We start from the raw sequence: 24981 nt of genomic DNA on the forward strand, positions 1-24981 counted from the left end.
AACAAGGTCATTATCCCCAGAAAGGATGAAACCATCTTCACATAATCTGAAAGATTTCATAGGGTTTCCTGCAGACCTTGAAAATGCACTTTCTTTTCTGAAGTCCCTCAGGTATCCATAGTGATCCTTCAGAGAAGGAGTGAGGCAAACAGCTAAAGTCAAACATTCATTTAATCCTCCTCTGCACTCAGGGTATGAGACTTAAGAGCACTGGGTTACTATTCTGAATATATCTTTAATATCTCACAGGGGATGCAGATAAAAGGCATCAGCAGATGTGTAAAATTCTATTAGACCAACACTGTATCTCAGAGCTTATGCTATTCGGTTATCAGGGAACAGCTGCAATTTCCCTAATCCAGTTGTGCATCAGCTAAGAACTTGTTTAGAGGAAGGTGTTCTGAAGGAGGTACCAGCATCTGAAAGACACCAACGTGCAGCTATATCTTACTGTATTTACTATCTTCTCAGAATGTATTATTACATTTGTCAGAATGCATTTATTAGCAGTTTATCAGAATGTATAGTGTAGACCTGCCTTGTCAGTGAAGTATTTCATGTCTTATAAGTTCTACCAAGATGTGTTGCCAACAGGTTGTGATTGCAAACAACTCAGTGTTAATAACCTAATAGAAAAAAAATGGGAGGAAAGGTGGTTGCCTTACTTCTTTGCTTAGGGGCTCGGAAACAGGGTTGAAAAGAGTTTGAATCAGCAATTATCACGTGGCAGAGACAATAAAGCATAACCAAAGAATAATCAGAAATACTTCTATTGTATTTACAGGATTAAATGGTTTATTTTTGTGCCTCTGAAGGTATAGAAGACATAGCAGGATAGAAATACAAACTGGAGAACAAGCTTGTTTCAGACCAATGGGGAAGGTTCAAGGCAGCAGCATGATGGAATGTGACGTGTTCATACCCTTAGACAGAGAATGAGAAATAGAATATAAACATATTACTTCATATTTTATAGATGTATCTGCATTGCAAAAATTTGCAGAACAGAATTGACCCATTTTGCAGATATGCTTCAGTTCTAAGTTACAAGTAAAAGTAAAACCAGAAAAATAAGTGCATTAAGAAAATATGATCAAAATGTTTAGAGGTATGCTGGTCTTGCAATTTTGTGCAAAGTCAGCAGTTATCTCCTGAGAGGGCAGAAATGGATAGCTGTAGTGAAAACCTCTTACTAGATTTCAGCTAAATCTGTTCTTTTCTGTTCAAGTGCAGTATTGTTTGGTGGCATTTGAGTGAATATACACCTCAGAAATCCACCAATGTGCAAACACTACAAATGACGAACTTAGCACTGAAAGAGCAAATGAAAACACTATTTTCTCTCATTTATTTGTTTGCTTTTGTTGTGAGAAAACTGTAATTGAAAAAGAATTAATTTATAATCTGTCTGACTGTGTAGCAGGCATATTAAATTTAAATATCATTAGGTTAGAATTTGCCCTGCTGAATTGGTAAATACAGTAATTTATAGACAATTAGCTGCTTGCTGATATCTTTTAGATGCTGATCACCATGAAGTGTAATCCCTGTGCTATGTCTGTGCAAGCAATTCCTGCCACCCTCCCACTGCTGCCTATTCTTCTTGACCTCAGATTTCATAGCCTCATTTCAGCAGTAAGTAAAGATTTGACATGGTTGGCAAATTTACAACTGTCTGGTACCTGTATTAAAATGATGCTGTTTGGTAATCTGACTAAACCAAACTGGCAGAAAGCATAATCATATCTCAGACCATCTACAATTTTAGCAGCTATCTAAAATTGTCTCTTCCTCATATATTTAGCAACTAAAACTTATTAAACTATGAGTAAGCAGCCTTGTTCTGTTTTCATGGAACCTCGTAGTTATGGATTTGTCAGTATTCTAACCATTTAAGCTTGATCTATGTCTTTTTATGTCAGGGATCTAAATCCCATGCATGCCTGTATCTGGTTTATCATCTGTGGTATCTGATCCTGTAGTGATTGTCTCTGTAGAGCACAATACGCCTCAGAGTCCACATGTCCTGCATTCTGCCTGCATTCTGGCTTCTAAGGAACACTATTTAACACTGATGAAAACCAAGTTTATTCCACAAAATAATTACTAGTGTTTAAATTCCTCGTAGTAGTCAAGGAAGAAGAACCTGAGTCATATTGTGTTTTCTGAACTAATTATAAGTTTTCAATAAATCCTCCTCTATGTTAAGGAGGCATTGTATAAACTGAAGCATTAGTAATAAAGATATGAAAGAATCTCTGCTTCTGGGTTTTTTTTCCTTTTGCTGCCTACACCATCACTTTCCCTTGGCTATTCAACAGCACAATGCCTCCTTTTCTATTAGGAAAACACATGTTAAATGAATGGGCAAAACTCCAGTTCAGCTTCACCACTGAAAGTAATGAAGTTGCGTAACATGAGCTCCATTGATACTCTCTACACTAATACCTGTCTTGTCACTTGCTATGTTGTAAATTGGAGCTCTTCCATGGATTCTGAAAGTAGAAATTTTCATTCCCTAGACTACTTAAAATTAGACAAAGGCCCTGGTCCTGAAAACTCTTCGGAGCAGGGAGTAATCTTGAATAGTATCAATAATGTTTGGAAAATTACTCTCCAGTTACATTACGAAGGGTTTACAGAAGCACATCATAAGATCTTGCACACAATAATTCGTTGTCAGTGCGAGCATTGTGATGTATCCCAAACAATGTGCCTTTCTAATGAAGAGGGCTGAACTAAGGGGCTTTTCATTTGGAGTTTCATTTGTGAGTATGGTTTTAGGATGCAATCATCTAATCTCTGGGAATCAGACTGACCCCATCATACAAATCAGCCATCAAATAACAAAAGCTTCTACTCATTGCCAGCATCAAACCAGTAATTTCATCACTAGCTTGCAACCACTATTCAACTACTAATAAAAAGTTCAACCATGACTTTTGTTTTAAAATATGCTCATTTTAGAATAGGAGTAAAGTTCATACTTCCAAAAAGACTCCAAAAAAACAAAACCAAAAAACAGTTGAATTCTTTTGTCAAAGTGTAAGGACAACTTTGATGGATCTGTCTAGCTCGCTGATCTGTCTCTGACAGTGGCTACTAGTAGATATTTTGGGAAAGGCAAGCACAGAATTATTTTTTCCCATGGTTATAACATTATAAATTTTAGCAATCTGAGGCTTTGGAACTTTCAGAATGGAGATCTTGCATTTATTCTTCCATTAATTTTGTCTAATTGCTTTTTGAGCCCATTTATACTTTTGGCATCTACAATGTCCTACAGCAGAGTGCTACAGTTTTATTATGTGTCACATGAAAAGATACTTGCTTTTGTTTGTTCTAAACCAGCTGCCTTGGAATTTCACTGTGTTGCACCTTGTCCTTGTGTTATGGGAAACAGTGTTCACCCTCTCTATGGTTTTCATAGTTTCTGAATACTTCTCTCCAATTTCCCCGTAATTTTTTTTCCATACTGAAGAATCTTAGTTTATTTAATTCCAAATCTCCAGTTATACCTATTTTCTGATTTTACTGTGTCTCTTTGGGGTAGAATCACAGTACCTTATTTCCATTTCATTCTTTACTGTTTTCATAATAGTTCTTGCTAATCTATTTTCTACTTTGATCACTTCTTAACATTGAAAATATTTTTTCAGAGAACTTTCCATAAGACCTACCTTCCTCATGGTCATTTGAAATTTAGTATTTAAAAGTTTGTAAGTTTGTCATGTTATGGTTTGTTCTCCTTCACAATGATAGATATGAATTTGCTTTAATGAATGACAAATTTAATTTGCCCCTCTATCATTCAGATATTCTATATCATAAGACCATTCTGCAACTTGTCCTTATCATTTCCAGTGCTGACTCTTGTAATTCATCTTGTACCATTTGGAGATTTTTTTCCTCGCTAATTACCTCTTAATCAGATAATTTAAGAGTATGTTTAGTATCATATGTCTAAATGCAGATATCTGAGGGATTCTGCTGGTGCCTTCCTTCTGTGAGAAAAATCTACCATTTGTTTCTAGTATTACTTGATTGTTCTTTGATCAGTTGCTAATCCATGAGAGGAATTTCCTTCTTCCTCTCTCGACACCGAACTCTTTTAAAAGAGCCTTTGTGACAGAATCTTTTCAAAAGCTTCTTGAAAATCGAAATTCATTGAGGAGATTAAATAATAATTCCTTAAGATAATTATCATTCATTATAATAGAAATAATTTATAGTTCTAGATCAGGGAGTAGAATTCAGCCATGCTTACGCTGCTGAAAAGTCCAGACTTGACACCTGCCAGTCTCTAATCTGTCATGAGGAAAAGCTCAAGGAAGTACCAGAAAGCTGGTTTTTAGTAACTCCAAGCAATGTTTTCAGTTGGTCACCTTTCTGTGGTTCAGTGGGCTAAGCAAGCATGTAGGTGATTGACATAGGAGGATGAAAAATGGGAGCTATGTTTTGTAAAGTCGTGATTCAGATGGCTAGTGTCTAGAGATTGATAGTAACTACCAATTTAGAGGACTTGCATATCACTGTAACCAGAGATAAATCTCAGTATGAATTTCACTGCAAATCTTCAATAATATGTCTTGATTATGAAGACAGAAGTAGTTTCCTAGAATTGAATAGCTTCATGGAAGATTCAATAGCCCTATAATGGTCTCAGCAAACTTACGGGAAGCTGGGCTGAATGAGATTCTGATGAATCTCTTCCCATTTTCTTGGACATCAAAACTACAGGTTTCATATTTTATATTCTTGTCTCCACAAGATGTTGTGTTTACCCAACAGAGATATTTCTTCTCCTGCAGACCTCTTTTGGTTTCTTTTATTTCTCTTTAACCTTATAGGCTAGACATACTAGTATATATTGATAACAGTGATCCATTTGGGATTGTGGGATAACAGAGAGCAGAGATGTCACAAAATGTGAATGTATATGGTCACAACTGCAGGAAATAGTTACCAATTTTATCTTGGCTTCACTGTGTGAAGTCAAGGAAAATCTAAATTTAATCAGAGAGGCAGATGCAATTTTGCCAAACCTTCCAGTATTTTTCTTTGCCATTTTACTGGCTGATAGCCATTCCTAATTGGAAATAAGACAGAATTTAATCTCTGAGCAGTAGACAAAATTTGCTATGACCCATCTTTGTTGTGGAAACTGAATTATCTTTGTCTAGGAAAAGATGCCAGAATATTGCACATGATGTCTGTCAAATATCAGCTGGTTATGAGAAGAAATTTTTATGCTTGGGTGAAAAATACCAAACTCAAGGAAGGTTTAGATGGGGAATGGGAATTGGAGATTGATCCATGAGAAATTATGTCTTAGAAGTACAAAGCAGTTTTAAGTATCCATAACTGGGATTTTCTTAAAGTCTGCTAAAATATACACAAATATATATAATATATGTACATAAATAAAAAAGGAGAATTTCAAGGGGCTGAAATTCAATATGATTTATAGAAGACAATATGTGGTAAAGCCGTACTGCTTCTTAAGCTACTGCTTCTTAAGCTACCAACACAAAAGAAACATTAACAAGTCTAGATATTTATTCCTCATTGACTCTATTGAACCTCTGGAGCCTCACTATGGTGGTGTTTCACCTTTTGGACTTCAGTTATGCACCTAAACTTGGACATATACGATTCAAAGGCACTACACAAGATAGAAATTCATTACAGGAATAGAGTGGAATTGTTGGCTTCAACACTGAATTTCGAGATTAGAAAAATAAAATAAAAATTAATGAGGCACATTCGTTAGCTTTTTCCTCAGATAAGGACTTGCTGACGGAGTAATATCCTTGTTAAATAAAGTCTCTGACAAAATGTAGTCTGTTCCTGTTGCTAGAGTAATACTAATTTATCCAAACATATTTAAGGTTCCTATATTTTGCAAATAATGCCAAAAAATAATATGTAAGCTAAACTGCTCTCTTTGATGCTGCATCCAGTATTTTTCTAGGCACTGTGTTTGGCAACCAGAAAATTACCAGTTGGAAATCCTACCAGTTTGTTATTCAACCAGTATTTGGAGCAATTCCCAATTTTGCCTTTTTCCCTTAACAGCCCTGGCCAATAAGCACAGAATCCTACTTTTTCTATCAGTATAGATGAGAATGTGTAGAGGTTGCAGTCATGAGATATTGTTTCTGCTGTCTGGTTGGAAGACATGAAGAGTACAGTGAAAGACTAAATTATATACTCTCAGTAAAACTTTAATCATAATTCAATCTAAAATTTATTAAACTTTCAGAATTCACAAGTTTTTTGATTTAGCAATCTGTAGTCCTTTGCATATGTGTGAAGAGCAATACAAAAAGAGGAAAAATATAGATTCCATGTTATTAAACACTGCGTGTACATCTGGCTCTTCCTGAAATGAGAGGAAAGAAAGAAGAAGAAGGAAAAAGTAAGTAAGATGATAAAGAAACACTAGGAAATGACATGATTTGCTGAAAGCTTCCTGGTATGTCAGGCACAGATTCTTGAGCTCATATGTAGAATCCCACATTTAGAAAACCAGCTGAACCTCCTATTAGAAGCAATTATTGTTCTACCTTGCAGCTTTGCCTTGTATTATTATTTGCATGAGCATTATGAAGAAGAGCTATTTATTTGAGAAAAGCTAGACCAAGGTATAATTAACTCAGTTTCATTTCTTGACTTTCAATGCAGTTTCTGAAAGGGTTAGCTGATATAAAAGAACTCAGCCACAATTGAAATAAGCCATGTTCATTTAAGAAAGGCTTAAGTCACTAGCCATGCACCATAGCTTGTTTGCTTCTCATTTACCACAGGCTGCCTTGCACAATTTTTGGAGAGGCAGCAAATAGGTGTGTATATTGCATTCAGAACCAACTAGGGAAAAAATGTATGCTTGATTCATAGCAGGAAACAACTTTGGAGACCTGTAAGTAAACAAATATATTTTTCCCTCAGAAAAGCATACACGATTCCAGAAGTTTATACAGTGGAATGTTTTCTAACCCAATTACATGCTCAAACAGCTCAGCAGTTCAGTCTGCAATAATTTGAATCTAAAACTGAGTCACTTTTGTCCTTGTACTTGTTATTGGTGTTCTGGAGAATATAAACTGACTTTAGGGATACCTGGTTTCTGCAATGTCATCTGGCATCCATGATTGTGCTAGCCTGGACTCTGTAGTACTACTCCTTTGACCTACTTATATTTATTTCTGGGACTGGTATTCAGTCCCAAGATTTAAACTGTGCTTTATCTTCCTCCTGCCAAAAGTAAATATAATAGAGCCTAAGGTATTAAGGGTCAAAAAAACCTTGCTTTTGCCTGGGATTTTTCCCCTGCTGTGAGAGGCAGTGCAGTAAGCTCCCTGCCCTTCAGTTGGGTACAGCTACTATGGATGGATCAGACCAACTAAGCATGTGGATGATGTGGGGCATAAGGCAAACACATACAGGAGCACAAAAACATAAAGTAAGTAGAGGTCCCAACAAAAATAGTCAGAATGGCTTTATTTCATATTTCATGGTAATAAATGGTATTTGTTATTATTATTACCTTTCCAGTTATTGTAGGGCTGATGCTATACTATGTCTAAAAGATGTGTAAATTGCAGAAAAGCATAATTCCTACCTGTTCCGCTGCAGCCTGCTTTCAGCCCAGTGGGGATAAGCAACAAGTCATTCTGCTCACGCTCTTTTTGGAAATAAAGCATTTGGACTTCAGCTGAGGGAAAATCTGGTGTTTTATTTTATACTTGTACAGCAGCTGCAAAGTAAAGGTTAACTGACACACCTATAAGAAATAAATAGTAATGGTTTAATACATGGCAAGATAAGAAATTATGCCCAGTGTTGATCCATATATCTGGTACCAAGACTAATAGTCCTTTAGAAGATTTTCAAGATAGATAAAAGAAATATAACATCGGTTAAAACTTTCTGCTGTCAGACCTGTAAGAAATGTTTTTGATACCACTGATACTGGTATAACCCTTGGACTGAAATGTTTTGTTCATGTAGGAAAGCTATAACAAAGAAAGACTTGTAATAAATATTGCTGCTCCTTCATGGTGAGATGTGTCAGGACCCTGAGAGCACCAGCTGACCTTAATGGCTCTGACCACCCTCAGCTGGGACCCCCACCCTTTGCCCCAGGGCTTCTTGTCCTTCATTTCTCTGCTGAAGCCTGAGCTGTGGTGTTGGTGTGCCTGTGTTTTGTATGGACCTTAGACCTCTGCTGCAGGTGGCTGGTCTTCTGGATGGATCCCTCAGATGTGTGTCTGAGCCTGTCTCCTTCACTCCCAGCTGAGTACTCTGGATGGACCCTGAACCTGGTACATCTCTTGCTGTGTCTGTGTCTGTTGGGGAACCCTGCTACCAGCTCCCATGGGGCTGTGTCCTACTGATGGGATGCTACCTACATTGGGATCACCCTTGGCTCCCAGTTCACCTTTCTGTGTTGGCTGCCTCTCAATAAACCTGAACATAGGTTTTGTCTCTGTTTATAGTTAGAACTGGTAATTTCAAGGGCAAATATTTGCCAGAATTGCAAAATAAAACTCCAGCCTTGAAGACATGATAGTTTTCTGGTAGTTAAAAAAAGAAGCATATTTTATTCACAGAAAGCTTAAGTGCCACTTTTTATTGACTAATTGTTTACTTTGCATAACCTAATACTGTCATGTTGAAACATTAGATGCAAAAAGGAGATATTTCTATCTGAAAGGAAATAGAATTAAAATGTGTCAAGTAGTGTTTCCTGCAGAGTTCAGTATGGGCTGTCCAGGGATGTGGCTGTGGCAGAAGCGTTTATGAACAATTCAATATTCAGGTCTGGACAATGAGGAAAGCTGCTCTAAAGTAGTTTCTTTGACCACTAGAACAAGTGGTGTTTCTTTAGCACGTTGTTTTGCTTTTTGCAATCTGTTTCTGCATCAGTAATGCCGGCTGCTTTGTTCTGCCATAAATCCTGGAATGCACTGTGCCTAATGTTGTCATCTATGTGTGTGCAGGTGACTTAGAAAATGATACCCCAACTTTGCACCATTTAATTCCTGGAAAGGAAGCTCATTGTATCATGTACTGTCATATGAATGTGACCACGTGTGCTCCTTTTTGCTTTAATAAAACAAGAAAAAATATTTAGAAAGCTTACAGGAAAGGGAGATGATTGTTTAGCAAAAAACCTGGTTTTTTTTACTGACCTCAGAAAGGTACTCAAAACACATTCCAATACAAATCTTTTGTCTGCAGAAGACAGACTCTTTGGATGAGGAACATAAACTACATGAAAGGAATCAATCAGGCTATGGGAAGACATCCCTTCTGAATCTGCCTGTCTCAGCTGAAGCCATTAATGGCCTTAAACGTGACTTGGCTGCCAGAATGCTTGTGCTCTCAATTTCTAACTTTTTTTCAGGCAAGATTGACAAGATAGTCAGTTACAGAGGTGAACCGGCCCAAACACCTTTGCCTGAAATCAATTGGGGATTGCTCACAGGTTTCACCAGTGGCCTCCTACAGACAGATAACCAACCTGGGACTGCCAATATTTTCACTCATCTAACAAAAGTTTACCACTGCCTAATTTTTTTAGATTTGTAATGTTACCTTTTCATTTTTGTGTACTTTGTGACCTAAGCTACAAGATGTTTGTTTCAGTTACAGTACAAATATAGTGGAAATCAAATGTACTTTCCCTGTTTTAGCTTCTCAGTGTTCGTGGGCACTAACAAATTAGGTGGTGATGAGTAATCTCTGCTTTCAGATTCTCAGAACTGAGAACAGTTCTGAATTTACAGCTTAACAGATGTGTTAAGCAGAAAATAAGCTACGTCAAAGTGGAATATTAAACAATAATTATCTTGCAATTTGATTTAAATAAATTTCAACTGCCAATTGCTCATCCTCCAGATTTCTCAATGTCACATCTGCATTAAAATATATGAGGCTGTCTCCTAATTTAGGATGGCTAGATTGAGAGAACAGGCATTTTTTAATCTCTTTTTTCCTTATGTTTATATGAATATTTGATATGTATAAATACATATCAGATGCTTTTATGTACAAAAGTGGACTATTTGCTTGTCTCTGTGTGTCACTCATGTTTATAAAGAATAAAATATCAGGACAGATATCAAATCTTCTATACATTTCACTGAAATACTAGTGAAAATTTAATCTGATTTATCACCTGCTGGAGGGTAGGAAGGCTCTACAGAGGGATCTGCATAGGCTGCATCAATGAACTGAAGCCAACAGTATGAGGTTCATTAAGGCCAAGTGCTGGGTCCTGCACTTTTGGTCACAACAACCCCAGACAGTCCTACAGGCTGGGGGCAGAGTGGCCAAAAAACTGCCCAGCAGAAAAGGACCTGGGTGTGCTGGTCAGCAGCAGCTGAACACAAGCCAGCAGTGTGTGTGGGTGGCCAAGGCCAAAGGCATCCTGGGCTGTATCAGAAATAGTGTGACCAGCAGGAGCAGGGAAGTGACCGTCCCTCTGTACTCAGCACTGGTGAGGCTACACCTCAAATCCTCTGTCTGGTTTTGGGCCCCTCACTTCAAGGAAGACATTGAGGTGCTGGGGTGTGTCCAGAGAAAGGCAATGCAGCTGGTGAAGGACTTGGAGCACAAATCTTCTGAGGAGCCTCTGAGGAAGCTGGGGTTGTTTAGCCTGGAGAAAAGAAAGCTCAGGGGAGACCTTATCACTCCCTACAACTACCTGAAAGGAGGTTGTAGCCGTTTGGGGGTCACTCTCTTCTCCTAGGCAACTAGCGACAGGACAAGAGGAAATGGCTTCAAGGTATGCCAGGAGAAGTTCAAGTAGGACATCAGGAAGAATGTCTTTGCTGAGGGTGTTTAGTCATTGGAATGAGAGGTGGGCACCATCCCTGGGTGTGTTCAAGAAATGACTGGACATGGCAATTAGGACTATGGCTTAGCTGATGTGGTGGTGTTTGATCAAAGGTTGTATTAATGATCTTGGAGGTCTTTGATTCTATGATTTTAAGATTCTATGATCTCTTAAAAATTCTTCAGTTAAGTTAGATTAACACTTTATGTTGACAGAAACTATCATACAACAATTTAGTGTGCAGTCTTACAGATATCAAAGATGGCATGTGCTACCATGAGTAGATAACATTTGTGATGATGCAGTAGTATTATTTTTAGTTACTATAGAAGTTCAAAATGAATTACACAGAGAAAAAGAATTTCAGAAAGTTAGCTAAATGCAGTGAATTCGCATAAGGGTCTATTTGGACTTATTTATTGGGTTTGTTTGGTATTTCACATAGAAAGAAAAGTTCTTTTTAGAGCTAAGTAAGTCAGGTGGCACATCCTACAAGATGCCATTCACATTCCTGCCAGTCAGCAACCTACACAAATTAAGCCTCAAAAAATTAGCTACAAAACTCCAATCAATCAACAAAGAAGACCAATTTTTTTCCCTGTTATCTGATTTAGAATTGATTGGTGTTCTAGAATATTTTGCAATGGTCAGAAAAGACCACTCTTGATTTGTTGCCACATCTTACTATTTCTAAATATCTTAGGTGGGAGGTTTTTACTTTGCTGCTGTAGCAGGCCTGTCACTGAGGAGCAAAGTTCTGGCAATTTTCCATTGTGTTTGTTATGTGAGCCAGAGATGCTTTTGACCTCTGAAAGAAAGGCAGAGGTTTCCTAAGATTCAAAAAAGTATTTTCAGGAAGATGGACACTGGTTGTTCATGGCTGAAACTCTGACATAGAGGGACTCAATGTAGGCAGGTACATCTCCTGGCAGTTTCCCAGCCCTGAGTTCCCTTTGAAGGAATACCTGCCTTTGTTCAACAGCCTGGGAATTAATGTACTTGCCCAAGAAATGCAAGACCTTGGCCATCACCCTTGTTCTGGGAGATGCTGAAACCGCATCTTCCTTGTCTCAGAGTCTGGGGAAGCATCAGGCTGCTCCATAATCGACAGTGCGGATGAAGCTGGGCCACTGTGCCAAAAAGACTGCAAAGTCTTGGAACCAGGAAGAGAAAAACTCATGTGAAATGAGGAAATATGTATTCCCAATACTGTTTGTACTTTTAATCCCATGTCTCTTAAATTGGTATGGCAGAGCTCAGATCAGGATCCAGGATAACACTGTCTCAAAAAGGTTGTAGACAGATGTGCCGTCTTGTTTGCCCTCTCTGGCTAGTGCACACTGTAAGGCATCAAATGTGGGCAAACTTGGTATAGATAAGGCCTAAGGGTCCTGTTCAAGTCCAGCAGCAACAAAATTGCTTTCAGGTGAGGGAATCTCAGCAGCATGAGAGGTCGCTTCTAGTCTAGTCACATTCAGCCTCCAAATCCAGACCGTAGGTAGGTGGGATCAATTTGGCCACTATGACTCCAGTCTGCTTGAATTTGTCCATGAAATGTTGCATTTCACAAGCTATGTGTAATAGTGTTGGACTTCATTGAAGCCCATGGGGAAAATGTTGTGAAAACAGATGTTAATAAAGTAGTTTATTACAGATAGGGGCCTATTAAATTGTAGGATATTAAGTGGTGAAATAAATTATTAAGAAAAACAGACAATTGCAGGCATTGTCTTGGGGAGAAATCTGTTTTATGCTCAACCACAAGCTCAGCAACGGTGAAATACGATCCATTTAATGCAGTTCGAAATGTAAAAGCACTCATACTTGATCACATTGTATGAACAATACGCTCCAACATTGTGTTCAAAAATAAATATTGCAGAGCTGTACAAGAAACACATACACAACCTTTTATCCTCTGGGAAAATTCACCACCCCTTTGTTTAAAGAACTGATTTTATCACCTCAGAAAATTCTTCTAAAGCTAGTCACAGTTGTATTAATGTTGTGTTTGTCCTCATTAGCAAGCTAAGAGGTGCCCCTCATTAGCATTCAGAACCAACTCCAACACTTCAGTGAATAGATAATAATGAAGAGAAAATGGGAGATAGATAGTTTATATATGAAGAGATTAATAGCAGTCACTGGGGAATCTGAACCAAGAATCAGTCTTTAAAAACTTTCCAGGTGACAATGACATAAAGAAGTCAAAGCCAGATTTAAATAAAAATTTTGTAGATTCCTATGAGCATCTCCAGGTCCTAAGGTGCAGGAACCCTCGCATTTTAAATCCAGTTCTGCATCTTTTACAGTGCAGACACAGTCTAATTTAGCAACCTTCAGGTTAATGAAGTCAAACCCCTCTTGGAATCAGTATTTTAAATTATTTCTTTTTGGTTTGGGCCTTTTTGTTTGTTTGTTTGTCAAACAGAAATGAGGTTTATACAACTGCATGTGCTGAGGTAATTCCGCATGTATGGTGATTTTCTGAATCCTCCCTAATAACTGGAAAGTTCTGTCTGATTTCTACTACGTTTAGCAAAATGGTAGAGATTTCAAAAATAATTAAGCTCCAAGATTTCTGCAAATAAATGAGCAGTTAGATGAGAGGAAGTCTGTTAATTAAAGCCTACACTAGAAATGTATAGTCTATTAGAATGTGCATGACAAAGAAGCCTGGAGCCTGGAATGAAAAACTTCATTTGGGCAACACAGTTTGTGAAAAGCAGTTGCATGTGTCCATGTCTGGCCAAAGTCAATCAAGTACAAGGAGAGATTTATAAGGAAACTAAGCTTTATCAGCTTTAATGTTCAGAATATAATTGTTTTACTTAATAAATAATTTATTCCTTCATTTTTTTAGTCTGAGGTACTTCTGCCTTTGGCTGGGTTTGTGAGCAGAAATGTAGCAATACTGTGAGAAAGGCCAAGGCATTTCTGAGCCAGTCTAAAGCAGAAAGTCTGGGCAGTCATCTGTAAATAAATTTGTGATGAGATTTACAGGCTAGCTACTAAATCAAATGGGTTTTGATAATATGCATCCATTATAGTGTGTCTTGTTCCAGTCTTTCTTCGAGTTGTTTTCAGATGGCTGTCACTTTAGCATAAGATCTATTGATTCTAATTATCTAGTCTAAGACTTTTCTCTTTCTATGATTCATCATTTACAATGAAAGCCCCCATGGCTGGGGCTTCAACCGCTTTGTTCCTTCTTTACATCTCTGATTGAGGAAAAACCTTTTCCTGATTGCTAAATCAGAATCTCTGCTAACTGTGCAACTATGTGTGAAGGTGCAAGGACACTGTATAGATGTGCATATGCGTTTAGGCTTCATGAAACAAAATCTATTAAATTATTGAGTTATTTCCAAATTCTTTAGTCCAAGGAAGTCAACATCACTGAAGCCCAGCTATAAGATTGATCAAAGTGTAGTTTATGATTGTGCCAGTATTGCAAATGTATGACTGAGTGAAACAATTTTTTTCTCCATTCTCGGTTTTTCTGAAATGCACAGTAAATCAAATTTAATGTTTCTAGCAAGCAAATGGTATCCTCAGTAGCTACCTTTTAAGCTTAAGAATATTTGCAGTGAGATTTCCTAAAGGGCTTCGTGGAAAAAAAGGCTCCTTGTTTGAAGGCAAATTCAGCTTTTGGTTAAGACTGATCAAAATAGTTTATACAGATTTTCATAAGCTTTTTGCTCACACTGTGTATTATTTGGCTTAGCGATCACAGCTGAAAAGCATGATTTTAATAAAGAATTTGAATAAGCAGATTAAAGTAAGTCACAGGGCCTGCCTCATTCCAATGGTAAACAAAGTAAACTACTTTAATTAAGGCAAGATAGGTAATATATACAGCTTGTGTATTATCATTACTTCATTTACTTATTTCTTTATATTCATATTTAAAGTAGCCAGCATATCACAGATGATAAGAAAGATTACTTTTTAATTACCAGCTGAGCTCCTTGATATGTTTCTACAGTTTCTTCTGATCAAGTAAGTAGAGCTGTTGCTGTAAACTCTAATTCTAATCAACATCCCTCAAACACCCAAGAATCAATAATTTGTTTACAAGACCCTACAGGGAATGACTGAGCTAATCACTTTGATTATACCATTTGTGTGAGGGCAAATCCATGGTCCTGTGAATGCCTATACTAACTACAAATTGATTTTATTGACTCAACTATTTAGTATTAGGTGAAAAAAGTGGTAGGAAAGAGACTGGTAATACCAGTATCTCAGATGATGTGTGCAGTGAGACATGTAAGTGTAGGGTGTAATGGGTTCCCAGGCTTGGAATTAGGAGGAAATTTTGCTCAGGGCATAGTGGCCATGGACTGCCAATGATTTTGGAGGTTTTCTGGCTTTGTTAAAATCATGCATGTGTATTTACACAGTCACATTCCTGCAAGAGCTGAATGAAAGGTGCTGGTTACCTTGGTTTCTCTTTGACCCTCCTGCTGTAGCCTCCAGGATGCTGTTTCCTCTGAGCTGCCTTTGCTAATTGGAAATCTCCAACACATGAAAGATGACATGTGGGAGAGCATTAGTTGTGGGCATATAATTACAGGCAACTTTGGTGTTAATCAACAAGCAATTATACATACCAACTGAACACCAATGTCACCTTTCTGGGGAAGGGACAGTCAATCTCACTGGGCACTTTATATGTAAAGGAACTCTACTGCTTTTTTTTGCAGCATTTAAAACTCCGTGGTATTTCCCTAATGAAGGGCTTTAAAACATGTGACTCTTGGCCAAAGGTCTGGTTGTGTCACTAATGCTGCAGCTTGAAATATTTGAAAATGAACAACCACACCCCATCTCTGGAAGTGCTTAAGGCCAGGTTGGATGGGTCTTTGAGTAACCTGGTCCAGTGGAAGGTTCTCATGGCAGGAGTCATGGAATTAGATGATCCTTAAGGTCTCTTCTAATCCAAAATATTCTGTGATTCTATTATTCTATCACCTAGAGTTCTCCAAGTCTTGAGGTGGAGCAAACAGGTCCCAGTAAAGTAAGGTCTATTAAATTGCACCTCGTCATTACAACAACATTTATGCAGAGACAGTGTTGTATTGTAACACATTAATTTTTATTTATTTTTTTAAAGTGTTTTTCCAGATGAATGACTAATCTCAGAAACCCAAGGGCTGCCGAGGATGCAGGTATCCATGGTTACCTTCGTTGCCTAGCGACACCTCCTTACGCTGCTGAGTGCTCCTGCTCCTGCCTGCCGATCTCCGCAGTGCAGCCCCATACAGATGCCACCCCAGGCCAGCTACCTTGACATAGGAGAAGTTGTTTTGCAGTTATCCCACAGATCAGATTAGAATTAGAGTTGATGTTTTTATAAGAAAAAAAGAAAGAGGGAGGGGGCCAAACTCTGGTCTCTCGCACAGCAACATAAACTCAGTTGTGGTTTCAGGCAGGATCTGAGTCAGTGTGTTGATGTAAATCCTCAGTTGTGCTGTAAGACACAACTTTGCACTAAAGTTCATTTGGGGCAAGATTTAAGGGTGTCAATTTGTTTCTCTCTCAGACACAGACCAAGTACTAACAAACTAGGGTTTGGTTCCTTTACTGGATGAAATGAAGCATTGCTTCATTTAAGAAAAAAGTAATACTCATTTATGTCATTTCAGAAACAGAAGAGGCATTTATTTGATAAATAAGATTTAAAAATACAATTATAAATAGGCTAAGAGTCAGACTCTCCCTATTATGTCAATTTAGGCTGAGTTAATTGCAAATTAAGAACAATAAATTTTACTGGATTGGTTATGAAGGGCTTCTCAAATGCTGCTGCTTTATGCATGCCATGACTCACCAGCATCCAGTCCTGGTATACTGAGATCTGTGGTTGATGTCACAGCCTTGGGCTCTGCTTTTCAGAGCATATTCTCAGAATGATGACTTGCAAGTACTTTTCACATGAGCACTCAGGATGGTATTTGTGGTCTAGCTAGATTGCTTACAGGAACAAGAGAACAAATTTTTTATGTAAGTCAGACACTTCTGGTGGAATCTTGTCTGTTAATAGGGATGCCCTTGTCTTCCTCCTCAGCCTTCCCCCTTGCAGCACTCAACTGCCTTGCTGTAGAAACAGACAAAAGAAGATAATTTCTGTGCTTACAGTCCTGAGTCGGCCCATCCAAGCAGTGTTCTGCTGAACAAGAGTTCCTTCAGGAGGTTGCTTTCTGACGTATTGATCTGTTTCCTGCCTTGGGTACTACAAGGATGCAGTCCAATTAATGTGCTTTTGCAGTAAATCCTTGAAAGCACTATTGTTCTCTGGTTAATTCTTGCTCATGACTTCTCTGTGGTTAGTGCCACAGAAGGTGTCTCTTACACTAGATCTTCCAAAGCAATAAACTCAGTCATCTACAGTGCTAGATCATTAACTTTGTCCCAGGTTTAGGCTGGATAAGCTCAGACTCCTCCCAGCAGTTCTTGGACACTACTTGGGAGTTAGTACAGACGCTGTTCCCTCTAGGTGGTTTGAAAGCAGTCTACCATGCTTTGGAGAGAAAGAGTGATCACTAGTGCTGACATTCTGGACATTCTGGTGAATTCTAGGACATTCTGGTCTAGCCAGTTTCAGTATCAGAGAAGTTCTGGGAATGTTTAATCTTCTTTAAAGTAGTGTAGTACTTTAACTGGCTTATTCTAGCAAGTTGTTTACTTGGCACCTCTAGAGCAGGTTCAGCCTGATCACTTTTTGCAGAGATACAGATAAGTACAGGACTCTCATTCTGCTACATTTACTGAGATCCACGCAGAAAAACAGAAACTGGCAAAAACTGCATTTAGGGTGCAGATGGTGGTGGTTAGGATGCAGGTGTTTTTCAAACAGTGTCTATTATGGCAAACAAGAAAGTTTCAGGGTGTTTTCCCGTTTTTATGGAGATGCTAGCCTAGAAAGGACCACCTAGATTCACTGAATGATGTTCATCTGTGTTTATCTGTTAATTCTTGTGTTGTAACTGGATTGTTAGCAATAGGGGCTCGAAAAGCAAATAGAAAATAGGGTTATGATTCAAGACGTCAAATGAGCTCTACAGTTCAGTGAGTAAGGCTATAGCAATGGCCTTAGCAAAGCAAGGGACCCTTGTTACCAAGTATGATGCTGGTGTCCTTGTAGAGTTAGAGAAGAAGGGACTTCTTGCTCACTTGGAATGTTGTCCAGAATCTTCGTAATAAGTACATTTCTCCTTTCTTTCTATGCTTTTTTTCAGAGTGTATTGCAATTTTCATTGGTTTTCTTCTCCTTATTTTCCATTGTAATTGTGTGTCAGGACTACTCTCAAATGACACCCTTCCTCTCTTTTTATCTGTATATCCTATCTCCTATGCTTAGAATTAAAGTTGTATTTTTTCCTTACTACATGCTCTTCCTTGTAAAAGACTTCCTGGTTGAATATAATTTGTTTTTCAGTGTTAATTTAGGCTAATAGTTCCTCTTGCCTCATTTGCAGACCACATAGTGATGCAACTTCCCCTTGTTTTGTTCCAGAAAGTATTGCCACAGTACTTAAATAAAATGATGTAGGACTCTGTTTACAAAAGAGTGCTTCTGTGGTATCTTACTGCTTTCACAGGAAGCTTAACAGCTTGCAGAACAGTAAGTGGCAAATGTTTAATGCAACATTGTGCCAACTTGAGGACAAACTGTTCCTCTCAGGAATGTTTTAAGGCTTAAATGAGAGGAAAATCCTCATTGCAGAATGTGAATTCTTGGAGGCAGCGGGGAGCGACTGCCACTTCTTTGCCTTGCCAGCAGCTCCAATTCTCAAGAACCTTCCAACGCTTTTTTAGATCAGTTGAGTGTATGCTCAGCAGCAAGGAGTGATAAAGCTGTGACTGGCTTTTCCAGAGGAGCAAGAATTCCTCTTTCATGGAAGAGGCAGTAAGTCTTCCAGCCTGCTTCAGACAGAAAACATTGGCTTTTGCCCACAGTTGCTGGGAAGGTACTGAGGAGGGAGACATGAGGCCATGGCAAAGCTATTAATGTGAGTAAGCAAAGACTAGTAGCGTTGCTGCAAAAACTGTGAGACAGAACAATTCAGAACTTAAACAGTGATGAGTCAGACTGAAATACTTGGCACTTCAGCCATGGATACCAATCACCATGGATATTACTGAATATTACTGAACTAATGATTAGTTAGACTAAAGAGTGAAAAGAGTTGCATTTCACAGAATCAATAAGGTTGAAAAGACCTCCAAGATCATCAAGTCCAACCTTTGACCAAACATCATCACGTCAACTACAATATGGCACTAAGTGCCACGTCCAGTCATTCCTTGAACACTTCCAAGGATGGTGACTCCACCACCTCCCTGGGCAGCCCATTCCATTGTTTAACAACCCTTTCTGGTTTTTTCTGAATTTCTGAAGAAATTCCTCCTGATGTCCAACCTGAGCCTCCCCTGGTGGAGCTTGAGACTAGGTTATTTTGTCCTGCTGCTAGTTTCCTGGAAGAAGAGGCCAATCCCCACCTGGCTACAGCCTCCTTTCAGGTAGCTGTAGAGAGTGACAAGGTCTCCCCCGAGCCTCCTTTTCTCCAGGCTAAACAATCCCAGCTCCCTCAGACATGCCCCATCAGACTTGTGCTCCAGACCCTTCTCCAGCTTCATTGCCCTTCTCTGGACACGCTCCAGAACATCATTCTCCTTCCTGAATTGAGGGGCCCAAAACTGAACAGATGTTCACTGGCCCTCCAGCCAGTTCCTAACCCAGCACAGGGTGCCCTTGTCCAAGCCGTGGGCTGCATACTTTTTCAGGAGTATGCTGTGGGAGACAGTGTTAAAGGCTTTGCTGAAGTCCAGATAGACCACATCCACAGCCTTCCCCTCATCCACCTGGCAGGTCACCTGGTCATAAAAGGCGATCAGGTTGGTCAGACAGGACCTACCCTTCCTAAAGCCGTGCTGACTGGGTCTGATCCCTTGTCCATCCTGTAGCTGTTGTGTGATTGCACTTAGGATGATCTGCTCCATAACTTCACCAGGCACTGAGGTCAGGCTGACGGGTCTGTAGTTTCCTGGGTCCTCCTTGCAGCCCTTTTTGTGGATGGGTGTGACATTCACCAACTTCCAATCATCTGGGACCTCCCCAGTGAGGCAGGACTGTTGGTAGATGATGGAGAGTGGCTTGGCAAACACTTCTGCCAACTCCCTCATCCCGCTAGGATGGATCCCATCTGGTCCCATAGACTTATAAGGATCCCAGTGGCTCAGCAGGTCACTAATTGTTTCCTTCCTGTCTCTCTCTACTCCGGAGGCCAGTTGTCCTGAGGACAACCTGTCTTACTGTTGAAAACTGAGGCAAAGAAGGTGTTAAGTACCTCGGCCTTTTCCTCGTCTTTCATGACTATGTCCCCCCACCATGTCCAACAAAGAATGGAGGTTTTCCTTGCCCTTCCTTTTGCTATTGATATATTTGTAGAAGCACTTCTTGTTATCCCTTACAGAAGTGGCTAGATTGAGTTCAAAGTGTGCCTTTGTCTCTCTAATTTTCTTTCTACATGACCTAACTATATTCCTAAACTCTTCGTAAGTAGCCAGTCCTTTTTTCCATAGTCGGTAAGCTCTCTTTTTTCCCCCTAATTTCCTTCAAAATCTCCCTGTTTAGCCAGGCTGGATGTCTTCCCCACTGGCTCGCCTTTCCACTCACTGGGACAGCCTGCTCCTGTGCATTCAAGACATGCTTCTTGAAGCATGTCCGTCCTCCTGGACCCCTTTGTTTTCAAGGACTGTTTCCCAAGGTACCTTCTGAACCAGACTTCTGAGTAGGCTGAAATCTGCCCTGCAGAAGTCCAGGGTAGAAGTTTTATTGATGGCCCTCTTTGCATTCTTGAGTATGGAAAACTCTATTATTTCATGGTCACTGTGCCCCAGATGTCCTCCAACCACCACATCTGTAAGCGGATCCAGGACTTCCCGATGGATGGTGTGCTGAAAGCTGAAGGCACAGAAAATGTGTTGTATGCTTTCTAATTTATATCCAGGCTTTAGGGTTAAGACAGGACTTGGGTCTTTAAAGCTGACTGGGTACTCAATTGATGCTGTAAATTCGCTGTAGGAAAGGTACACGGATCTGCAACTCGTGGCTCTCAAGTCCCAGCAATGCCTGAAGACTTCACAAAGTCTGCATGAATTTCAGCCCTGGATGTCTCAGTCCCCTATGTCAGAAATATGGTTTAATAAGGAGAGAAAAGAGGAATAGAATTAAAAACTCATCAGATGAAATCTTTGTTCTGATAAAGAACTGCCATTCTTCATTCTAGGAAAGGATGTCTCCAGTAGTCATGGGAAATGGAGCCTATCCAGGAAGCTTCGTAGGAGACAAGGGGGAATAAGAGCTTCTAGATCACAAGGCTCCTGAAGACATCGTTAGGGTTCATTATGAAGCAAAGAACAACTTTATGTTTACTATAAAGGAAATGTCATGTTTCAGTGTTTTTCATTAAAAGATAATTTTTTCATGGAACACGCAGATTTTGCAGAAATTGTGTTTGCCATGAAAAGCTATTTTAACAAAATTCCTTCTTCATATGTATGCATAGGATTCAGCTATGTCTGATAAAGGGGGTAGAAGCACTCCCTGGGAGGACCCACAGCACAAGTTGGGGTGCTGCAGGTGTCCAGAGGGACCATGTTCTGGACCAGGTGCCCAGGTTACCTTCAGGTGGAGGCTGGTGGGAGCTGAGGTATTCCCAGGTTTCAACTGGATAAAGATTTAGATAGGGTGCTTTCAGACCTGCCCACTGGAAACTATCCCACAGCTTAAACAGCCAGAAAACACAATTTGGTGACTTGCCTACGACCTTCAAACTTGGTAGGCAAATTACCTTTACAAAACACCAGCAGCAGGAGACTTTCTAGAGAAGGTGCATTGATCAGAGATAGGCCAAGAAGATTTAATTTACATGACAATAAAAACATTCAGAAGCAGACACTTCAGTGCTCCAAAATTTTAACATTCCCATAGGACTAAATATGGGTTTGGTTTTGGTTTTTTGGTTGGTTTTGTTTTTGTTTTTTTTTTTCTATGAAAAAGAACTGTTTTTCTGCAGTAATTTTATCCTCTATCTTCAGAACTGACAGGCAGAATTGTTAGGCAGGTGAATTTCAGAAGGCCAGTACAAAAAGAAGTTGTAGCTTTTTAGAAAAAGGATTTTAGTTTTTCAAGCCCATAGAAGCATTTTGGGGAAGGAAGAACTAACTGGAAGATCCTTTTGATATCTCTGAAACTAGACTTGTGGATGTGGAGTTTGGTAAGCTTTTGAGGAATTGTTTGAAAAGTCTGAAAGATATTTTAAATCATGTGGAAATTCTTCAAATGTAAATCCTGCCTTAGTAAAGAAAAAGGAAAGACCATGAATGATGAAATATTTGCTTTATATGTAAGGGGATGTACTGATAAATGTAAAGAAAATATTATTTTGTAACATATGATCCATTTTTCCTGTGGATTTCAAGCATCTATAATTGGGGTTTTTTTTAAGGTGATTAAGTTATACCTGTGCTGAGAGATAGTAAACATCATACTGAGGACATATGATATGGCCCTACTTCCTCTTATATCCTTAACAGCAGTTAGTCTGTATTAATAAAAAGAAAAGACTGTACTTGAAAATTAAATACTGGGTTCAAGACCTTGATTATGAGAAAATGAAGATTAAAGGGGCGGTAGCTTTGATTACAATATTATGCCTCTGTAAATTAATATTAAGTGTCTGAAGCTTCATTAGGCACAAAAATGTCAAAGATAGAGGCATTTTCATTATGTTATTTTGCTTACTAAAAACCAACAATATGATTTATTCTCATAGAAAATTAATTTCTAAAAATGCTTCTTTCTTTATGGCAGTTTTGCAATGGCTGCACTGACTTGTGCAACAAAATGAAAACAAGTCAGTAAAATATTTTTTTTCCTTTGGTTTCTTCTATGAGCAGTATCCCTGTTTCTGCACCCTAAATTCACTTACACAGGACATTAAACTCCAAAGCAGGACTGTAGGAAACAACAATAGTCCAAAAGCAGCAAAGGTCAGTAAGTTTTTGTGGTGTGCTGGTTTTTCCTCAGTTTTATTAGAAACAGTTGTGTGAAGTTCAACTGCTAACACTCATTTATCTCCCATATAAAAATATCATAAACATGAGTGTGACAATAGTATTTTTCATGACAGTCTACTGCAGCATCACATATATCTCTATGATGTTCATGGAGAAACAAGTCATTTGTTCTGTAGTATTACGGTAGATAGTAACTAGTTAGTAGTAAATAACAGATTGCCCTTCAAATATAAAAATCATTAAATTAATGCAAAAACCTGGCAGAATTATGAATAATTCTCAAAGAATAAAAATCCCGTTTTCGTGCATATGTTTATTTTCATAAAAATAAAAATGAGAGCCATAATAAAACCAAAATAATCCTGTTAACTACACCATAAAAAAAGAATGTTTTTCTCAAGAAATTTTTCCACAAAGCAACAGAGATTGTCTGAAAGAGTCATTTTGGTGCACAGTAGCAGATTTGATTCAGATGAGCAAAACAACTATTAATTGCCATTTCTTGAACAGCTTAGTTAGAGGTACCTCTTGTGTGCTGTGGGTTCCCTATCCCATAAACTAATACAGCACTGAGATAGTATAGATAACAAGCCACTTCTGGTAAAACTTCTGATTTTAGTGGAGCAAAAGGCTTTTCAGTAGCATGAAGGGGGTTTGGAAAGGAAGTCTCCCATAGGAATCTACAGTATTGCTTTTTAAATTTTGCTGTTGCAGCTATTTATTAGCTCCAGGCACAGGATGTCTGGTGCAAGCCATAACAAAGTCTCAGAGCTGTACAGTGAAAAATCTGTTCTCCTAAATATTCATAAAAGAATTTCATAAAAAAGGCCATCAGCCAAAAGTTTATATCATAATAAAACTTTATAAGTCTAAAATATTTCCCATGTTCCATGGTAGCATCGACTCTTTTTGACTGATTAAAGAGGTTCACAGGTTAATGACCTCTAAGAAAGCTGTGTTTTTCATCACAATCCTCAAGTATTTTGTTTCTTTTATGTTTTTGCTTTAGGCTTAGTTATGAGACTGAAAAGAGAAGCCAAAATGAAGAACATCCTCCTGAATGCAGCCAACCACACACTGTAGACAAACCCAGAAACACAGGCTGAAGGTATGGACAGACCAGAATAGAAGTAGCCATGACAGCTGAGCTACACAGTTCAATAAAGTGCAAAACTGAGATCTGGTTTGTATTAGTTATCTGTAGATTAAACCAGAATGAATTAACTTCCTCAGGACAATGCAAAAAAGCTTTCAGGTATGATCAGTGACATGTTGGAAAAGATGCTTTTGAATAGGTATTAAACATAAACAGCAAATATCAAAGTTTCTTGCATTGCCAAGAGAAAAAAGAAAGATGTGTTTTCAGTAGTTGGAGCCATTGACTGGTAGGGACAGAAACACAGTGTTCTTCAGGGAGGTCATCCCGCCTCTAAAAGTTCATTATAACTATAAAGAAAGGAGCTGATACAGGCTAAGTAAGCAAAATTAGAAACAGTTTCTTCTCTTAGAATTCATATGGAAGTTAAAGTACACTGAAAAGAGATTTTTGTTTCATTTGTTCTCTGCTGTTCTGCCATTGCCTAATACCATTTGCAAATAAAGCAGGCTACCACTTGGAAGCAGAATTAGTAGGAGAATTGATTTTCTTCCCTTGAAGAAAGTATTGGCTTTTCAGTGAAAAACTGAATGCTGCAGGTGTGACCTTGACCTCATCAATTTTCAACCTCAAACTTTTATGTTTAAAACTCTGGGGGTTTTATGTGGAATGCTACTCTCGTGCCTTGTGGGAGCTGAAGCTGAGCTGCTCATATCTCATTTTTTTTCATGATTTTCAGTAAAAATGCAACATCCCACATAAAAAATTATCGCATGTTAGTGTTTAGTAGAAAAAAATTTCTTCTGGAAACAAATCAATCAAGCACTGAAACTTTTCACATGGCATTGCATATTGTTGTTCCAACCTGTGATGCACAAAAAGCAGAGTGCCTCTGCCAGCCACCTGCAACGCTGTGGTAAAAGACACTCAAAATAGGAACTCAAAAAAG

The 24981-nt window shown here is 38.7% G+C and overlaps 1 protein-coding gene across 3 annotated transcripts in view; it reads left to right on the forward strand.

The window, feature by feature from the left end:
- The first annotated feature begins 1522 nt into the window (after positions 1-1522).
- LGSN (lengsin, lens protein with glutamine synthetase domain) overlaps positions 1523-24981 on the forward strand; it is a 56237-nt gene continuing 32778 nt past the window's right edge. For 2 of the 3 annotated variants that reach the window (XM_064650242.1, XM_064650245.1), the window contains exon 1: positions 1523-1635. The gene's annotated coding sequence lies outside the window, so the exon portion shown is untranslated. Of the gene's footprint in view, positions 1636-23945; positions 24045-24981 lie in introns of all 3 variants that reach the window. The other variant, XM_064650244.1, reaches the window with a different exon arrangement.

This window comes from Pseudopipra pipra, chromosome 3 (genome assembly GCF_036250125.1).
Source record: "Pseudopipra pipra isolate bDixPip1 chromosome 3, bDixPip1.hap1, whole genome shotgun sequence".
Classification (NCBI taxonomy): Eukaryota; Metazoa; Chordata; class Aves; order Passeriformes; family Pipridae; genus Pseudopipra; species Pseudopipra pipra.